General features: G+C 41.1%; 1 long non-coding RNA gene across 1 annotated transcript; it reads left to right on the top strand.

The window, feature by feature from the left end:
* The first annotated feature begins 963 nt into the window (after nucleotides 1–963).
* LOC124264105 lies at nucleotides 964–16,776 on the top strand. Its single transcript, XR_006895054.1, has 4 exons — nucleotides 964–1,110; nucleotides 14,751–14,754; nucleotides 14,942–14,947; nucleotides 16,766–16,776. It is a non-coding gene; the product is annotated as an uncharacterized LOC124264105 (long non-coding RNA).
* The last annotated feature ends 229 nt before the right edge of the window (nucleotides 16,777–17,005 follow it).

The raw sequence follows: 17,005 nt of genomic DNA, 5'->3' as shown, positions 1-17,005 counted from the left end.
AAAAGAAACGCATAACCCAGAAATCTGTTGCGAAAATGTTGTATTTTCAAACATGTACTACTCGTCCACAAATAGACTTTAGGAAATGAATTTTTAGCATCAGTTTAAAAGAAGGAAATGTCTAAACAACTAAGTGGATAATTTAAATAACGGAGACGTTGAGCGCCATAGTAAATGACGTAGCACGGGCCCGACGTCGGATCTCCTGGCTCTCAGTCCAATCTCTCTCAACCTACTCTGTACAGTTTGACCGGATATCCTCCGAAGTCCAGGCACCCTGGCTGCTGTGCTCTCACCTGTGGCAGTACGATCACGCAAATGTAGTACCCGGATGTACCGATCTTGGGCTACAGTGGTGACTCGAGGTCTGCCTGTACGGGGAGGGTCATTTGTTATGCCTGGTTGTGACGAGTGGTATGCCGTGATATCGTGTTCAGACTAACATTCAGACGCCTTTTTTTCTTTTTTTCTTTTTGATACATACGAAAGGGTAAGCGTATCCTGCCACTACGGTGGAACAAGCGTTCGAAATAGCTACTGGCCCGCTAGCCAAATGAATCGGGCCAGTAATATACTGTACATTGTGCAAAAATGGTTCCATAGCTTTCAAAGGCAATAATGTATGATTGTTACTGGTTTTACCAGCATCAAATATAATGTAAAATTATTCTGTAAAGTGGGCCATGGCCTTATATACTGAAATAAAACTGTCTGTCTGTCTGTCAAAATATATTGTCAAATCTATCCCGACTGGCTAGCTGTAAATCTCAGATAATTTTGTTCTTTATTTAATGTACATGAATATAATGAATTCCATTATAAGGTGTTAAAAGTCCGTCCGCAAACGTTTCGTGATATTTATTATCTCTTTGTCACACGAAGATCGCTTTTTGAAAAATGTTAATAGCATAGTGGAAAAGAGCTTAGGAACCATTACAATACAAATGTAACGTTTAACATCTGCTATTACCATACATCACACCAATTCTGACCTATGTGCATTTTGATATTGATATTTAGCAGGGCCAGTCAAGTGTGACGTGGGCTAGCAACACTCTTACTTAACTAGCCCTCCTGGCCAGTGACTTCTCAAAATGAATTCATACACTGGTTGGAACCCGTCACAAATAGGAGCAAATGCGAGTCAATTGTTCATCTAAAAATACATAAATAAATATGGATGGTTCAAATCCAATTTGGGAAAAGCGTCCGACATCATTTCTGTCACTGATGCGTCAGATATGGAAATGTCCTCCAGCCGTGTTCCATTTTGAAAGCTTCACTGGTGTCTTGAAGGTTGTAACCCCTCATCAAAGAATGTTCTATGAAATAGAGCAATCTTTGTTGCATCTCAAAAGTTGTGAAATATTGACACCAAAACACATTTGAACGCTTTGTAAGACATGTCACTACAAGAGTACGTGATGATGATTTGAACTGTAACCGCGTGGTTTGTAAGCTGTCACTAAAGAGAACATGTCACTAACCGCGTGGTTTGCTTTGTAAGACTACAAGAGTAATGCGAACGTGATGATGATTTGAACTGTAACCGCGTGGTCGCTTTGTAAGACATGTCACTACAAGAGAACGTGATGATGATTTGAACTGTAACCACGCGTGGTCGCTTTGTAAGACATGTCACTACAAGAGTATGTGATGATGATTTGAACTGTAACCGCGTGGTCGCTTTGTAAGACATGTCACTACAAGAGTATGTGATGATGATTTGAACTGTAACCGCGTGGTCGCTTTGTAAGACATGTCACTACAAGAGTATGTGATGATGATTTGAACTGTAACCGCGTGGTCGCTTTGTAAGACATGTCACTACAAGAGTACGTGATGATGATTTGAACTGTAACCGCGTGGTCGCTTTGTAAGACATGTCACTACAAGAGTACGTGATGATGATTTGAACTGTAGCCTCGTGGTCGCTTTGTAAGACATGTCACTACAAGAGTACGTGATGATGATTTGAACTGTAACCGCGTGGTCGCTTTGTAAGACATGTCACTACAAGAGTACGTGAAGAGGGAGGTAAACCCCTTGATCCCTGTTGATCTCGGTCGTACATAATCTTCATATAATGATGATTCAAGAAGTTTTCTTTTGCGCCAATTACTGATGAACTGTGTAGGATATCAGTGTTCCGTGGTCGCTTTGTAAGACATGTTGCCAGGATGATGAGTGATTTGGATTTTCGACGATGTGTTCCGCGTGGTCGCTTTGTAGAGGGCAGATTTGAGATCAGATTTTTCAACTGAAGCTTTATGTTCTTGTAACCTTATGTTGACCCCCCTTTTGATCCGCCAATGGGCCTTCAGTAACCCTTGCTTGTCGTAAGAGGCGACTAACGGGATCGGGTGGTCAGGCTCGCTGACGTGGTTGATACATGTCATCGGTTCCCAATTGCGCAGATCGATGCTCAATGCTGATGATCACTGGATTGTCCGGTTCAGACTCGATTATTTACAGACAGCCGCCACATAGCTGGAATATTGCTGAGTGCGGCGTAAAACTAAACTCACTCACTTGATATTACTTGTGTTGCTGAACTGTCACTTTGTCCTGAGAACATGTTACTGTTCGTACACAGTTTAGGTATATGCTTCACTCTGATATAAAAAATAAATTCAAACTTTACATTATCGTAAATACATCTCGTGAGCTACAACGAAACGAAGAAAGTGTATGTGAGTGAGTAAGTGAGCTTAGGTTTACGCCGCACCCAGCAATATTCCATCTATATGGCGGCGGTATGTACATAATAGAGTCTGGACCTGACAATCCAGTGATCAAAAGCATGGGCATCGGTCTGCGCAATTGGGAACCTTTGACATGTGTCAACCAAGTCAGCGAGCCTGCCCACCCGATCCCGTTAGTCGCCTCTTACGACAAGCATGGGTTACTGAAGATCAAAACTAACCCGGACCTTTACGGGTAAAGTGTGTGTGATGTGTGATCTTATGCATACAGCCCACGTCACAAATCAGTTGAAATTAAGCAACGTTGATCACGGTGAGTCCTTGGATTTGTGACCGTGTTTGGCAGCTTGAATCCTGGGTGAGTGAGTTTAGCTTTACGCCGCTTTTAGCAATATTCAAGCAATATCACGGCAGGGGGACACCAGAAATGGGCTTCACACATTGTACCCATGTGGGGAATCGAACTCGGGTCTTTGGTGTGACGAGCGAACGCCTTAACCACTAGGCTACCCAAACCGAAACATGAGTCTCATTAACGTATTCAGACAACGACCTACTTCTCAGCCGATCCGGATTTTCTCGTGTGAAGGTGAAAATAGACATAACGAACAACTATGGTTACACTGAATCCCAATTCCTTGTTTAATAAGAAAATGGTATTTACAAATGAATTTTAATTTTAAACTTTAATAACATCGTATTTCTATATTCTATGGCGAGGTGTAGGCAGCATGACCTTAACTAAGACGTCACAGACTGCCCCAGTTTGATGAGATCGTAAAATGATTCACAATGCATCTGGCTCACTGGTTACATGTGTTATGTGTTTTTTGCGCTTATTCAGTTTAGTTCTGTAACGCACAATGTGATTGATATGATATCAAGTCCGTACCAGACCACCAAACGATTTCCTGGTTTCTGTTTGTCAGTGCTCGCTGTACTACAGAGCACGCTGCACGACATGTTTGCATTATTATACATGTTATATGGATTATAAGGAGCGTAGTGTTGCAATATACGAGTGCTTAGATGTATCAAATAATACTGATTAATATCTATGTATCCAGTTAAATGAATTGGTCTCAAAAATTCTGGACTGGTTATTGTACTAAGTTGCGCAATAGGACGGAACCCAGTCAACAGGAAACGAGACTGTTTTGTAATCAATGTTTTGACTTGTGTAGCTCCTGAGCTCCCACCCTTGACTCCTGAGAGAGAGGATGTGCATATCTAGAAAGGTCTGTGTCAAACGGCTTATAAACTTCTGTGGTTGTTTTTTACGTGTTGAAACCTGATCGTATAATATGTTTTTAACAATTACTGTCCAATGTATACTTCCCCTAAAAAATATAGCCACTTACTTCAGGCAACTGTTATAAACTAAATTTTGCAAAATATTCCACACTGTTTAAAGTTATTGTTTACACATGAACTGATGTATTGTAAAACAAATTCGTAACGTTGAAAAGATTATTGTCATGAGTTCAATAAATGATAAACTTCAGTGGAAATTGGCGAATTCTGAACAAAGCTTTACACCATGCACATGCACAATATTTGCACATGCTTTTCAGCAATTTGATGCATGATCCTCGTACAATTCATCTGCATGTGGTTTGCAGTTGGTCCCCCCAAGTTAGTGGAGAAATCAATCTTCGATGTAACCATATATATATATATATATGCATAACACATAGTGAGTGTTTCCAGTGAGTCTAAACTTTTGATGGGAAGTATATTTTCTCACATTTATCGTAAAGAAGCATCATTCTTCACCATCTCGTGTCCCAACATAACCCAGATGTTCGTAATGCCTAGCAACAGTTATGAACCCTTCCGCGTTTTGTGAGCTAGATTTTCCACAACAAAACAACTTAAATGCATATAACATGTGAATAACATCCGAATAGTTCACCTGTAACCCGACTAACGCTGATTACGGAAATGTGTTAAGGTTTGACTGCGATGATTTCATGGTCGCCTTGTTACTTCCGCACCAGTTGTCGCCAGTGGGGGTCGATCACACAAGGAAGTAAGGCAGCAGGTGTTGTCACTGCTAGGGATTGGCCTGTGAATAGCGAGATGAAAAGTAAGTCAATATTACAGTACTAGCTGTTACTGCAATTCCATCGTGAGAATATGCTCTTAAAACTACTACTACTACTACTACTACTACTACTACTACTACTACTTCTACAACATGGGCGGTGGGATAGCCTGGTGGTTAAAGCGTTCGCTCGTCATATGGGTTCGATTCCCCACATGGGTACAATGTATGAATCCCATTTCTGGTGTCCCCCGCCGTGATATTGCTGGAATATTGCTAAAAGCGGCGTAAAACCATACTCACTCACTCTTCAACAACAGCAACTACTAATAATAATACTAATGCTACTACTACTACTAATACTACTAGGCTACTGCTGCTACTACTACTACTACTACTACTACTAATACCATCACGCTCACCATCACTACCACCGCGTCAGCGGGCATCTCATTGTTAGCTACCTGAGGGAAGTTGTCATGTACCATAAATTGTAGCTCTGTAATGTGAATAACAAATGGCCTGCTTTTGAATTTGGTGCTACGACATTTTCTGTTTTTTAAATAACAATGTAATGAATATATATGTTTTCAAAATAAAACTCATTTATACTTGTGTTCTAATTTATGTGTATGAATTCACACTTGATCTCGTCACTATATGGAAGGAATAATGCCATGTGACGTACAACTCAACTCACCATCACTACCGTTGAAACAATAAGGATTAATGTATGAATGTGCGTCATGACAGACTAAAGAAACGCTCATAAAATATAGGCTACTTCCACGATATACCTGCCCAAGGGGATTTTCCGGGTTCCCTCGGAGTATGGTCACTTTGAAACGACAACGACCAATACTACTATACATGGTTATGTACCCTTGGTTCTACATCCAAGACCTTTACTGCGGACAAATGAAAATCACCTGATCTTCGAACATTTCTGAAATTGCATTACTCCTATTAGAAGGGACAATGTGGTAAGGGAGATAACTCCTGAGACACCAATGTGCACCACTCGCTTTTTAAACGCAGCATTGTTTCCGACCTATTATGATATAAATGTATATATTACACCCAATCTGTGGAATGCAGCTTGCCCATTGCATGCAATAAACAGTGACGTGTATAAGTTTAAGAATCTTATTCACAGAGGCCAAAAGGAAAAAGATGTTCCAAAGTTATTTTACAAAAAGACTACTACTGTAAAACACAAATAAAATATGGCAAAGTACGTATGTCAAATGTCAACTTTAATGCTCACCAAATAAATGCGATCAATCAATATTAGTAAAAGTAATGTTTCTTAAGATCACATATTTGTTTGGTTGTTATTCTGTTGTTTCACTGAATTAAAGGGTTTACTTTATTCAAAACAAAATATGTAAAACAATGCCAGTTTCAATTGCGTGCATTTGCTCAGAGCAATGACCTACTCATTGCGAGAAATTAGCAAGTCGATTTTCCATTTTCTAAAATATTTGGCGATTTCCTTTTCATTCACAGCTACTACTACTACTACTACTACTACTACTACTACTACTACAAAAACAACCTACTACTACTACTACTACTACTACTACAAAAACAACAGCTACTACTACTACTTGGGCTGTGGGGTAGCCTGGTGGTTTAAGCTTTCGTTCGTCAGAAGACCCGGGTTCGAATCCCCACATGGGTAAAATGTTTGATGCCCAATTCTGGTGTCCCCCGCCGTGACATTGCTGGAATATTGCTCAAAGCGGCGTAAAATTAAACTCACTCACTGAAGAGAGAAGGCTGGATATTCTTTTGCTTTGACGTTTTGTTATTATTCAGTAATCAAATAAATATTTTTGCTAAGATGCTCTTCACATTGTGAGTTCTTTGTGCGCACCATATACATGAGTATGTTTGTTTGTACAATTTAATATAGATGACATCTTTAACACGGCCGCATGCAAAGAATAAACTGGGAATGACCAATGAAGAATATTCCTCAACACATCACATAAAGCAGAACATGTGAAAAAGGGATATTACTCATATCAGACTACGTGATTCATAGCGGATATACAATGATTCATAATACTGTTTATTTCAACATTATCAACCTTTGTAAACCTTCTGTTGTCCTCTGCTGTAGTGAGGGGCGGTTGGGTAGCCTTGTGGTTAAAGCGTTGGCTCGTCACGCCAAAGACCCGGGTTCGATTCCCCACATGGGTACAATGTGTGAAGCCCATTTCTGGTGTTCCCCGCCTTGATATTGCTGGAATATTGCTAAAAGTGGCGTAAAACCACACTCACTCAATGCTGTAGTGAGTGAGTGAGTTAAAATTTACAGCCACATCGGCAATATTTCTGCCATATCGTGACTAAAACAAGTTTCAAATTGACCATAAATACATGTAAATTATAATAACCTGTCAAAGAAGGACAGTAAAACCAACTAGAATATCACAGTATCAAGAATTAAAACTAGCATCTCTCTCTAAAATTGAATTTCAAATTAGGACAAGACAGTATAAAAATGTGTTATAGGTCGCCAACAACTGAAGGTAGATCACCATACTAGGGACCATGGGGACTTACAGTGCCTTTGCTACCTGCATGGACCCTAGTTGGATTTACACCGTCCCTTCAGATGTTAGCGATTGTAGACAAATCTAGCCTTAAGTTAAAATAACATATACCCTACGATTAAATAATGTGGTAGGTTTCAATTTTTCGTGAATTTTTTGGGACTTACGTATCCTCTCAGTCATCTATTGTAACCCTCCACATACACACGGCCACTGAAACGGTCATGTGTTATGTGTCCTGTCGTGAAACAAGATCAGAATGTACGGGGTGAGTGAGTGAGTTTAGTTAATTTTAGTTTAGTTTGGTTTACTTTAGTTTAGTGAGTGAGCTTTTAGCAATCTTCCAGTACTATTACGGCCTGAACACCAGAAATGGGCTTCACACATTGTACCCATGTGGGGATTCGAACCCGGGTCTTCGGCGTGACGAGCGAACGCTTTAACCACTAGGCTAAACACACACACACACACACACACACACACACACACACACACACACACACACACACACACACACACACACACACACACACACACACACACACACACACACACACACACACACACACACACACACTTGTTTCTATAAGAAAAGTATTGAAAAGAAGAAACACATAATTTGATGTGTCGAACCAACGGTTGTCATCGATTAGCCACCATTTAGCGGTTGTGTCAAATCTCGAAGTATTTACGTCAGTCCCTACAACATCGCCACAGCAGTATTTGACTGTATATGTAAGTGTCTCCTTACATTCTGGGGGCGGTGAGGTAGCCTAGTGGTTAAAGCGTTCGCTCGTCACGCTGAAGATCAGGGTTCGATTCCGCGCGCGCATATGGGTACAATGTGTGAAGCCCAGTTCTGGTGTTCACGCCCTAATATTACTGGAATATTGGTAAAAGCGGCATAAAACCACACTCACTCACTCACTCTCTCACAATTGAGCATTTCGTGCAGTGAGCAGATAATTGTCTGTCCTTGCATGCAGTGGGCAGCTGCACAGATTAGGTGTGGCATACATACTTTGTAGGAGGTAAGTCGCAGAGACACAGTGTCTTCACGAATAAAACTGTTCCGACTTCTTCGTTCAACGTACGAACCATGCACTGTGCTTTGTTGGTAGGAATACAAGTGCCCCCACATAAAGAATATACATAACAAAACTGTGAATTGACCCCATACATCCTCCGGGGGCGGTGGGGTAGTTATGGTGTCGGCCCGGGAAAGCGAAATTTCAATATTCCCTATTCCCGGTAAAGCGAAAATGTTTCCACGATCATCAAACATGATGATTCTATTTTACAATTTAGATTTCCAATAAAGAATCCAATCAAAGTTTTATCCTTGGCCAGAACAAACATACAATTTGAAACTATTGTTTTGTTTTAGAGTTTCATAGGCTCAGTTTCCACTGGGCTAGGGGTGGTGGGATAGACTAGTGGTTAAAGCGTTCGCTCGTCACGCCGAAGACCCGGGTTCGACTCCCCACATGGGTACAATGTGTGAAGCCCAACACTCAGGGGCAAAAGAAACGATACCAAACCTTTAAAATTATAATTTGTGTTTGGACTTCGATATTGTGAGCATTTATGACTAGAAACACCCAGACGAACGCAACAAAGCTGACTCAATGAAACAACAAGCAAGAACCCAGAAAAGTGAACTTATTCACGATAGTTTCGTGCACGTGCACACATGACACACGTGACAAATATTCGGTATAAAAGCACGTGAAAATGTTTATGGACATCTACATTTTACGATTACATTTCCGACCATGCCGAGATTATCGAAAGAAGAAAGAGAAAGGGAAATTGGCATGTTCCAGCTTGGCGCTACCCACACTCACGTCGCCAGGATCTTCAATTGTAGCCGACTTACAATTACCAGGCTGATGACCCGTTACAGACAGACAGGCAGGACACAGAACAGGCCGAGGAGTGGCAGACCTCGGATCACGACCCCAGCTGAAGTCCGGTACTTGAGTACCCTGCATTTACGCAACCGATTCCTCACTGTGACATCATCAGCATCGACTGTGCTGGGTCATCGTATCAGCCGAAGGACGGTGTCCAGGAGACTTCGTCAGCATGGTATCCCAGCCTAAAGACCCAACCGTTGTGTAGCACTGAGGCGCCTACATCGACGTCGACGTGTGAGATGGGCACGTATCTTTAAAGGCTGGCAGCGCAGACAATGGGACAGAGTCTAATTTACTGATGAGAGCAGATACCTCCTGAACAGACCTGACGGCAGGACAAGAGTGCATCGATGCAGAGGAGAGCGGACGGCACGTTGCTGCGCGCAGGAGTTTGAGCCGTTTGGCGGTGATGGCGTTATGGTGTGGGGAGGGGTATGTGGAGACAGAAAGACAGATCTGGTTGTTGTCGATGGGAATCTGAATGAGCAGTGTTTTATCGACCAAGTCCTTCGGCCAGTTGTTCTACCTTTCCTGCAAGAGAACCCACGAACCGCATTTCAACAGGACAACGTCCCATGTTACACCGATCAACGTGTTCAAGGCTTTGTCATCGCCAACGACGTTGTTGTCCTGCCATGGCCATCACAATCTCCGGATCTTTCACCCATTGAGCATTTGTGGGGCCATCTTGGGAGACAGATTCGTGCCAGCCAGGTCGCCCCAGTGAACAGACAAACCCTCATCCAAGCTGTGAGGGAGGGGTGGAACAGGATACCTCCTCACGTGATCAGACGTCTGACCTCATCTGTTCGACGTCGTGTTAGAGCCCGTATCGATGCCGGTGGTGACCACGCTCGATATTGACTCACAGGAGTGTCTCTGTGTCACTGACATTGACTTATCTAATCATACGGGAATGATCGAATACAGGGCATCTGAATATTATGTATTTTTTTGCAATTATCTCAAACAATTATTGGCCTTGATTGATGAATTTTCCATGCTCCTCACTTATTTCTCTTCAAATTACAACATTGATTTTCTGTTTATTTTTGGTCATCTTTTAGTAATTAGCCTCAATAATGTGGTATCGTTTCTTCTGCTCCTGAGAACAAAGCAGAACAAATCTGTATACCGCATTATTTTCCTTTGCGCTCAGCCCTTTCTGGACATTCCTCACCAATGGACACTTTTGTTACCTCGGAATAACACAAGTGTTTCACAAATGCTTTCGCAGATCGATGCTCATGCTGTGATCACTGGATTGTCTGGTCCAGACTCGATTATTTACAGACCGCCGCAATATAGCTGGAATATTGCTGAGTACGGCGTAAAACTAAACTCACTCACTCAAAGCGAAACCCTAAATGAACCAAGTCTAGATTTCCTCAGGTTCTGACTCACCCTTCTCACTGGGGTTCCTTTGCAATCTAACAGGAATAAATTGTTTCTATTAAAATGTTATATATTGAAACACCAAGTGCTAGTCTATATGTGTGCGTGCGTGTGTGAGTATGTAATGAGGATGGTTCCCCTGGTGACATTTCACACTCACTCTATTTCTATCGATAACGAGCAACAGTTAACAGCGTGTCCAGTCAACATTTGTCCGGAGATTGACATATACTGACCGATGAGGACAGATCTGTTTAGTAAACAGACCAGTGATGTCATTTTGTTTTAGATATTCAATAGGTGACAATCAGGGCAACCTTGACCTCAGTACACAAAGGAATATCACCGGTTTGCCTGGTCCAGACTCGATCACATACAGTCTTTATGCAGGTTTGATATTGCTAAGTGTGGCGTCAGAATAACAAACCTTTTTATTGCTCCGTAGAACGTTTTAGTCCACCAAATGTGTCAATTGTCCCAAACAATGTCCCCGAGTTTTGGTCTGTTGAGTATATGAGCACATGGAAGGCTGTAGTTCGCTTTGAGTTCGCTTTGAGTTGAGCCTCTTGGGCAAAGCAAAACCCTATGGTCGCGGGTTCGAATCTCGTTCATCCTGCTTATGTTTTTAGGTTTATAAGCACTATGTCCGTGTTTGATTGATTTACAGTACTACTATTATCAACAAATATAAGTTCTCTTAAACGTCCAGGGCCTCCTTTCACAAAACACTAAGGTGATCGTAAGTCACTAAGGTAACTTTAGTGCAATGTTAAAGAATGGGAGTTAAGGTTAACCTTAGTAAAGGTTGCTTCGTGAAAGGAGCCCCAGCTCTGTTAGTACAACATGTACCAGCCACGTTGATGGACTACGATTTGTGACATAGCAGTAGTAAATAGTACTAGTTACCATGGCAGCAAGTCGTTTACACATAGCATAAACATATCCTGCGAGATCCAAGTTTCTGACTTAGTTAATGGACACAGGAATTAATACAGTGACCCAGGAATGGACGTGTTTCAGGACAGCTGATGTCACTGTAGTTGTTAGGTCTCTGCAGACTATTATGTCGGGGCTCTATTTGTCTGTAACCAATGGTTTACGTGTGTTGGTGAATAACAGCTTAATGTTTAGTTTTATGACGTATGCTGATGACGTCATCATGGACATTGTTGTAAAAAATATTTTTTTCTGGTTTATTTTTGTTGTTTGCTTGGTTTTTGGTCGTGGGGCGGGGGCGCTGTTTTTTGTTGTTGTATATTGTCATGAAATGTTGTTGCAGTTTCACATAGAACATACTTTTCAGTTTCCGCGGACAGACACCAGGCTTCGTGACATATTTACACATTTACTGTTCCAAGGGAATATAAAAAATGACTATACACTTTTAGCTGTATTTGAATTTCCTCCAGTTTGCCTTCCTACAGTAGATAGTGCATGGACTTGGTATCAAAGATGCGCAGTTAGATGCTCTGTGCTCATTGTTGTACGTGCCCACAGCTTGTGCCTTAGTCTGTCTCACAGTCCCTGAACCACATTAATTTCCCTACTGCCTAGCCCTCTCTGCAGTGCTAAAGCCCTAGATAAAGCAAGTCTAGATTTCCTCAGGTTTCTCTGGTCTCCCTAGGGCTCCTTTTCAATATAAATGGACTTGTTTGTTACTATCAAAATTATATATATTCAGAGACTAAGCCTTAGTCTACTTGTGCCTCGAAGAGAGGAGATCGAAAGACCTTTCACACGCCACGCTGCCGACTGGTATGGTCATGAATACTGTCAGATCAAGTTACCACATGATCATGGGGATGAGGGAATGGTTCACTGTGGCGGATCCAAAGGGGGGGTTCAGGGGGTTCGAACCGCCCCCTCTGAAAATGACTTAAGATCACATTGAAGATTTTTTTTTTGCGTTGGCGGAGCCAATGGGGGGGTTCAGGGGGGTACGAACCCCCTGAACCCCCTCCTTTAAAAATTCCTGGATCCGCCCATGGTTCATGATATAGCAAAGCTTCATTCGGTTCATAGTTCCAAAATTAAAACAAAGTCGATAGTTTATATAATACTATTTATGTAATTTTTCACCAATCAATGTTTGATTGTGTATTGATTGTTGTGTATGTTATTCTCTATTTTGTCTAACATATCCTGGGGTCGTGTGGATTGGATGCACGCCTTCTTCTAATTATGTCTTTTGTTCGTTAATTGTCGTTAGGTATTGCACAACATGGCTTCAGTTCATAGTTCCGGGTAATCTATGTCAGTGCCCTGGTTTCCTTATTTTATTTATTAATGGTTATTGTAATCATATGTAATTAGATGTATCATTCTGGTACCGATCATCTCTCAGATTGGCTGCCCGCAATCTTTGTGTCATTAATTGAGGTGTGGATTTCGGGGCTGCGGTGAGGGTATATCACTCATTCTCAATAGGGGTGAAAATGCTGCCGCCGCCATACTTCTCTTAAACTTAATTAGCAAATGTTACTGTCAGTATGGTTGGATAATGGTACCAAACTGCCCAACATACATCAAGCATAAACAGTATAATAACCCCCAAAGTATATTTGTTACAGCTCAGGTAATATGTAATTTTGAAATGTTTGTTTCTGTCGCCTGTAGCAAAACCTTACTTTGCAGTTAACTTAACGCAGTTTGATATATCAAAACCTGGTTATTAGCGCATTAGGACATTGATATTGGTCAAAATACAAATTGATTAATTTTTCAATATTTTTTGTGAGCTATTTGCATCCTGTTTTTTCCAAAGAGTGTTATATCAATACTTTGATGTGCAAAAAATAATCTGTAAACAATTTCTACACCCATTTCAGTTTTTAGCCCAAAATAAACTAAGGTTTTTCACAGTTTTGTCCTATTCTGGGTCACCACGCTAGGAGTCTCATGAAACAGCCTCATAGTTACTAAGTACTGGCGTTGTAGGGATAGTTGTATTATAACAGAGAGTGATTCAGTTAAACGTTAATGTATCGACAAAATGTCTGTTATATGGCGACGAGTTTACAAATGTACACAATTCCATTATTAACACAAAGACATAAGCAAGTTTGCATACACACATTTTGATATCACAATATTATATATTTACATTTTAGAACACAGACTATAACATCATTACAATAATTTTTAAATTTGGTTATAACAATGTACTATTTCCAGTCTAGAAAATAGGCTAGACATCCAAAATTAGACACGAGCAAGAAGTAATACGAATGCATCTTTACAGTTTCTGATACAGATCAATTTCCTTTAAGTAGTTAATTATGAGTGAGTGAGTGAGCTTTGAGCAATATTCAAGCAATATCACGGTGGGGGACACCAGAAATGGGCTTCACACGTTGTACCCATGTGGGGAATCGAACCCAGGCGTGACGAGCGAACGCTTTAGCCACTAGGCTACCCACCGCCCCAGTTAATTATGAGGTGACAGCTCACGCGGGTTAACAGATCTTTCAGGTTTACTGCTAGTCTGTCGTACAGAACCTGAAGCAAATATATCCAAGAAAGCCCACGCAAGTCTAGAAAATGTGGCAAGTCTAGATTTCCTCAGCTTCAGAAAATGAAGAAAGTCTCAGGGCTCCTTTTCATTATATTTTTTTTTTTTTTACTATGAACTGTTTTCAGTAAAATATGTTCATTTCAGAGACTAGTAAATTATATGTTAGTCTAGTTTACTGCTTGATGATGTAAAACCCTTGTAACTGCGAAGTCCACACATTCAAGTAAAGTATGCATGACGATGAGCCTTTCATCACATGGGACACACATGGGAGGTTCATCCTCATCCATGCTGTAAGCGGATATTCGTCAATAATCCGAGAGCGATCGTCGCAGAATGACCTCATCATTTCTTCAAAGTACAAGCGATTGATGGTTTAAAATAATAAATTTTCTTGATACATGCCTTAGTGCCCCACCTTTTTTGCATGAGTGAGTCAGCGAGCCTGACCACCCGATCCCGTTAGTCGCCTCTTACGACAAGCATGGGTTACTGAGGATCAATTCTAACCCGGATCTTCACGGGTAGATCGACTTATGTGTTACCGGTTGTGCCTTCATGGCCTGGTAACCAACAAAACACGTCGCATGGGCCAGTAGAATTGAGATGAGTTAGGTTGAGTTGAGTTTTACGCCGCATAGACATTATCTCAGCCATATAGCGACGAGATCAAGTCTGCATACATGGACATTGTAAGTATTAAGCCTAAATGAGTTGGTTTGTTTTTTTAAAAATATTTATTTATTACATGATTATTTAAAAATAGAAAAAGTAATAGCACACATTTTAAAAACAAGCAATCCGTCATTCATATTGCACAGTCACAATTCATGATACAGATCAATCTCTCTCAAGTAGTTCACAATGAGATGCTCACTCACGCAGGAAACAGATCTTTCAGATTTATCGCTTCATAATGAGAAATGACTCCCTTTCATTTGAAAAGTCTACACAGTCAAGCAAACTATGTTTGATGGTGAACACTTCATCGTAAGAGATACACATAGGAGGTCCATCTTGAGGATACAGTCTGAGTCTGAGTCTGAGTTTAGTTTTACGCCGCTTTTAGCAATATTCCAGCAACATCACGGCGGGGGACACCAGAAATGGGCTTCACACATTGTACCCATGTGGGGATTCGAACCCGGGTCTTCGGCGTGACGAACCAACGCTTTAACCACTAGGCTACCCCACCGCCCCTTGAGGATACGGTCTTTGATCCAAGTACTGTGGCATTGACAACTTTGCCACCATCTAAGGATTCATCTGTAAAAATGGATCTATGCTTGTTATATTTTGAACGTGATTTGTTCTTTTCCGTTTGAAATACGAAATGATTTCTTTCAGATTTGTTAACGTTTGGTGAGGGTGGTCAACATCTGGTTTCACCATCTGTCAGGACGGGGAAGACAAGAGTCGGTAAGGTGATGTGTGGTTGAAGTCTGATTCCAAATGGTTTTAGCCAGTCTTGGCAGAATAAGAAATAGGTTTTCATAGAGAAACACACAATCATTGTATGCTGGGTTTGACGGATTAGAGCGTAACTTAGTGACATATTGCAATAGAAGTTTAATGCACCGTTGTTCAAGGGCGTATCACCTTACTCCACATAGAGACTGTCTACATGAGAGGTCCTAAAAGCTCCGAGGAAGAGCTTTAGGCCTTGATGGTCTAAATTGCTTTTGGAGGCTCCGCCATAGACAATGGAGCCAAAATCCAGTATAGAGAGAATTAATAACCTGTACAAGAGAAAGGGGGGTTGTCTGATCCCCTCCCCTCTCGGAATTTGAACGAAGTCAAAAGCCTCCAAGCACTTTGCCTTCAGATATATTGTATGTGGTTGGAATGTTAGGTGACAGTCAAATATGAGGACCAGGAATTTGGTCTCTTCTACAGCCATGATAGGATGTCCCATCTTACAGTAAATCTGGACCTTTGTGCGGTTGGTATTTACGACAAAGGTGAATGTAATGTGTTTAGGATTTGGAAACGAAGCCATTTTCGTTTTCAAATTGTATTAAGGCATACTGATAGCTGTCTTTCTATCGTATGCATATTATTATCATGATATGAATTTTTGAAATCATCCACATAAACTGACCCATCAACAGAACTGTTCAAAACCTCAGTGAGAAAGACTAACGGTTACGATGCTGCCTTGACCCACATTAACATGAGGTTTGCTATAGGAGAGTTGCGCCCCTTTAGGCTAGGCAGGATTCTCAGATGTTCTGTGCCTGAAAGTAAACAGCGGACGCACCTCACTCTGAGAATTGTATTGACGTAACTCACCAACAGTTCCCAATATACAGTTTGGACGTAGGGTGGCACCACGTGTGAAAGGAGTGTAAATAAAAAACGCCACACGTGGTGAAATTATTTTTTAATACCGTCGCCCAGATACCAGAGGGGGACTGATCATACGACACCTTCACGGGAAACTAATGACGTGTTGCTTCTGTTGTTTGAAGATCCAACATATAACAGTCATCATCTACAGGTGTATGATGTTCCAAAAACATGTGTCACTTTTGAAGAATTGGGTGAGTTAATGTGAAATTCTTAAGTTTTAGACGTTGAGATCATTTCATATACGCTCTTCAAGAAAAGGGACGCATAAGCCATTTTAGAAGAATGTATTGCAGTTTAAGAGCAATTATTTCATGTAATTTCAATGATAAAAATGTGAAAATACACACGTCTTTAGACAAAGGGTTCACCAACACAACAGCAGCCTTTATTGCTGTGTGTCTGTTTACTTGAGTCCACAACATGGTGTCAAAGTCAGTACTTTGTTTCGGCACCTCTGGCCGCAATTGTCGCTCGGCACCGTCTCTGCACAGACTGGATAAGTCGACGAA

The sequence above is a fragment of the Haliotis rubra genome, unplaced genomic scaffold (genome assembly GCF_003918875.1).
Source record: "Haliotis rubra isolate DU_JTF1 unplaced genomic scaffold, ASM391887v1 Scf91, whole genome shotgun sequence".
Classification (NCBI taxonomy): domain Eukaryota; kingdom Metazoa; phylum Mollusca; class Gastropoda; order Lepetellida; family Haliotidae; genus Haliotis; species Haliotis rubra.
Note: the sequence above shows the minus strand (reverse complement) of the source record. Positions and strands in the feature narration are given on the sequence as shown.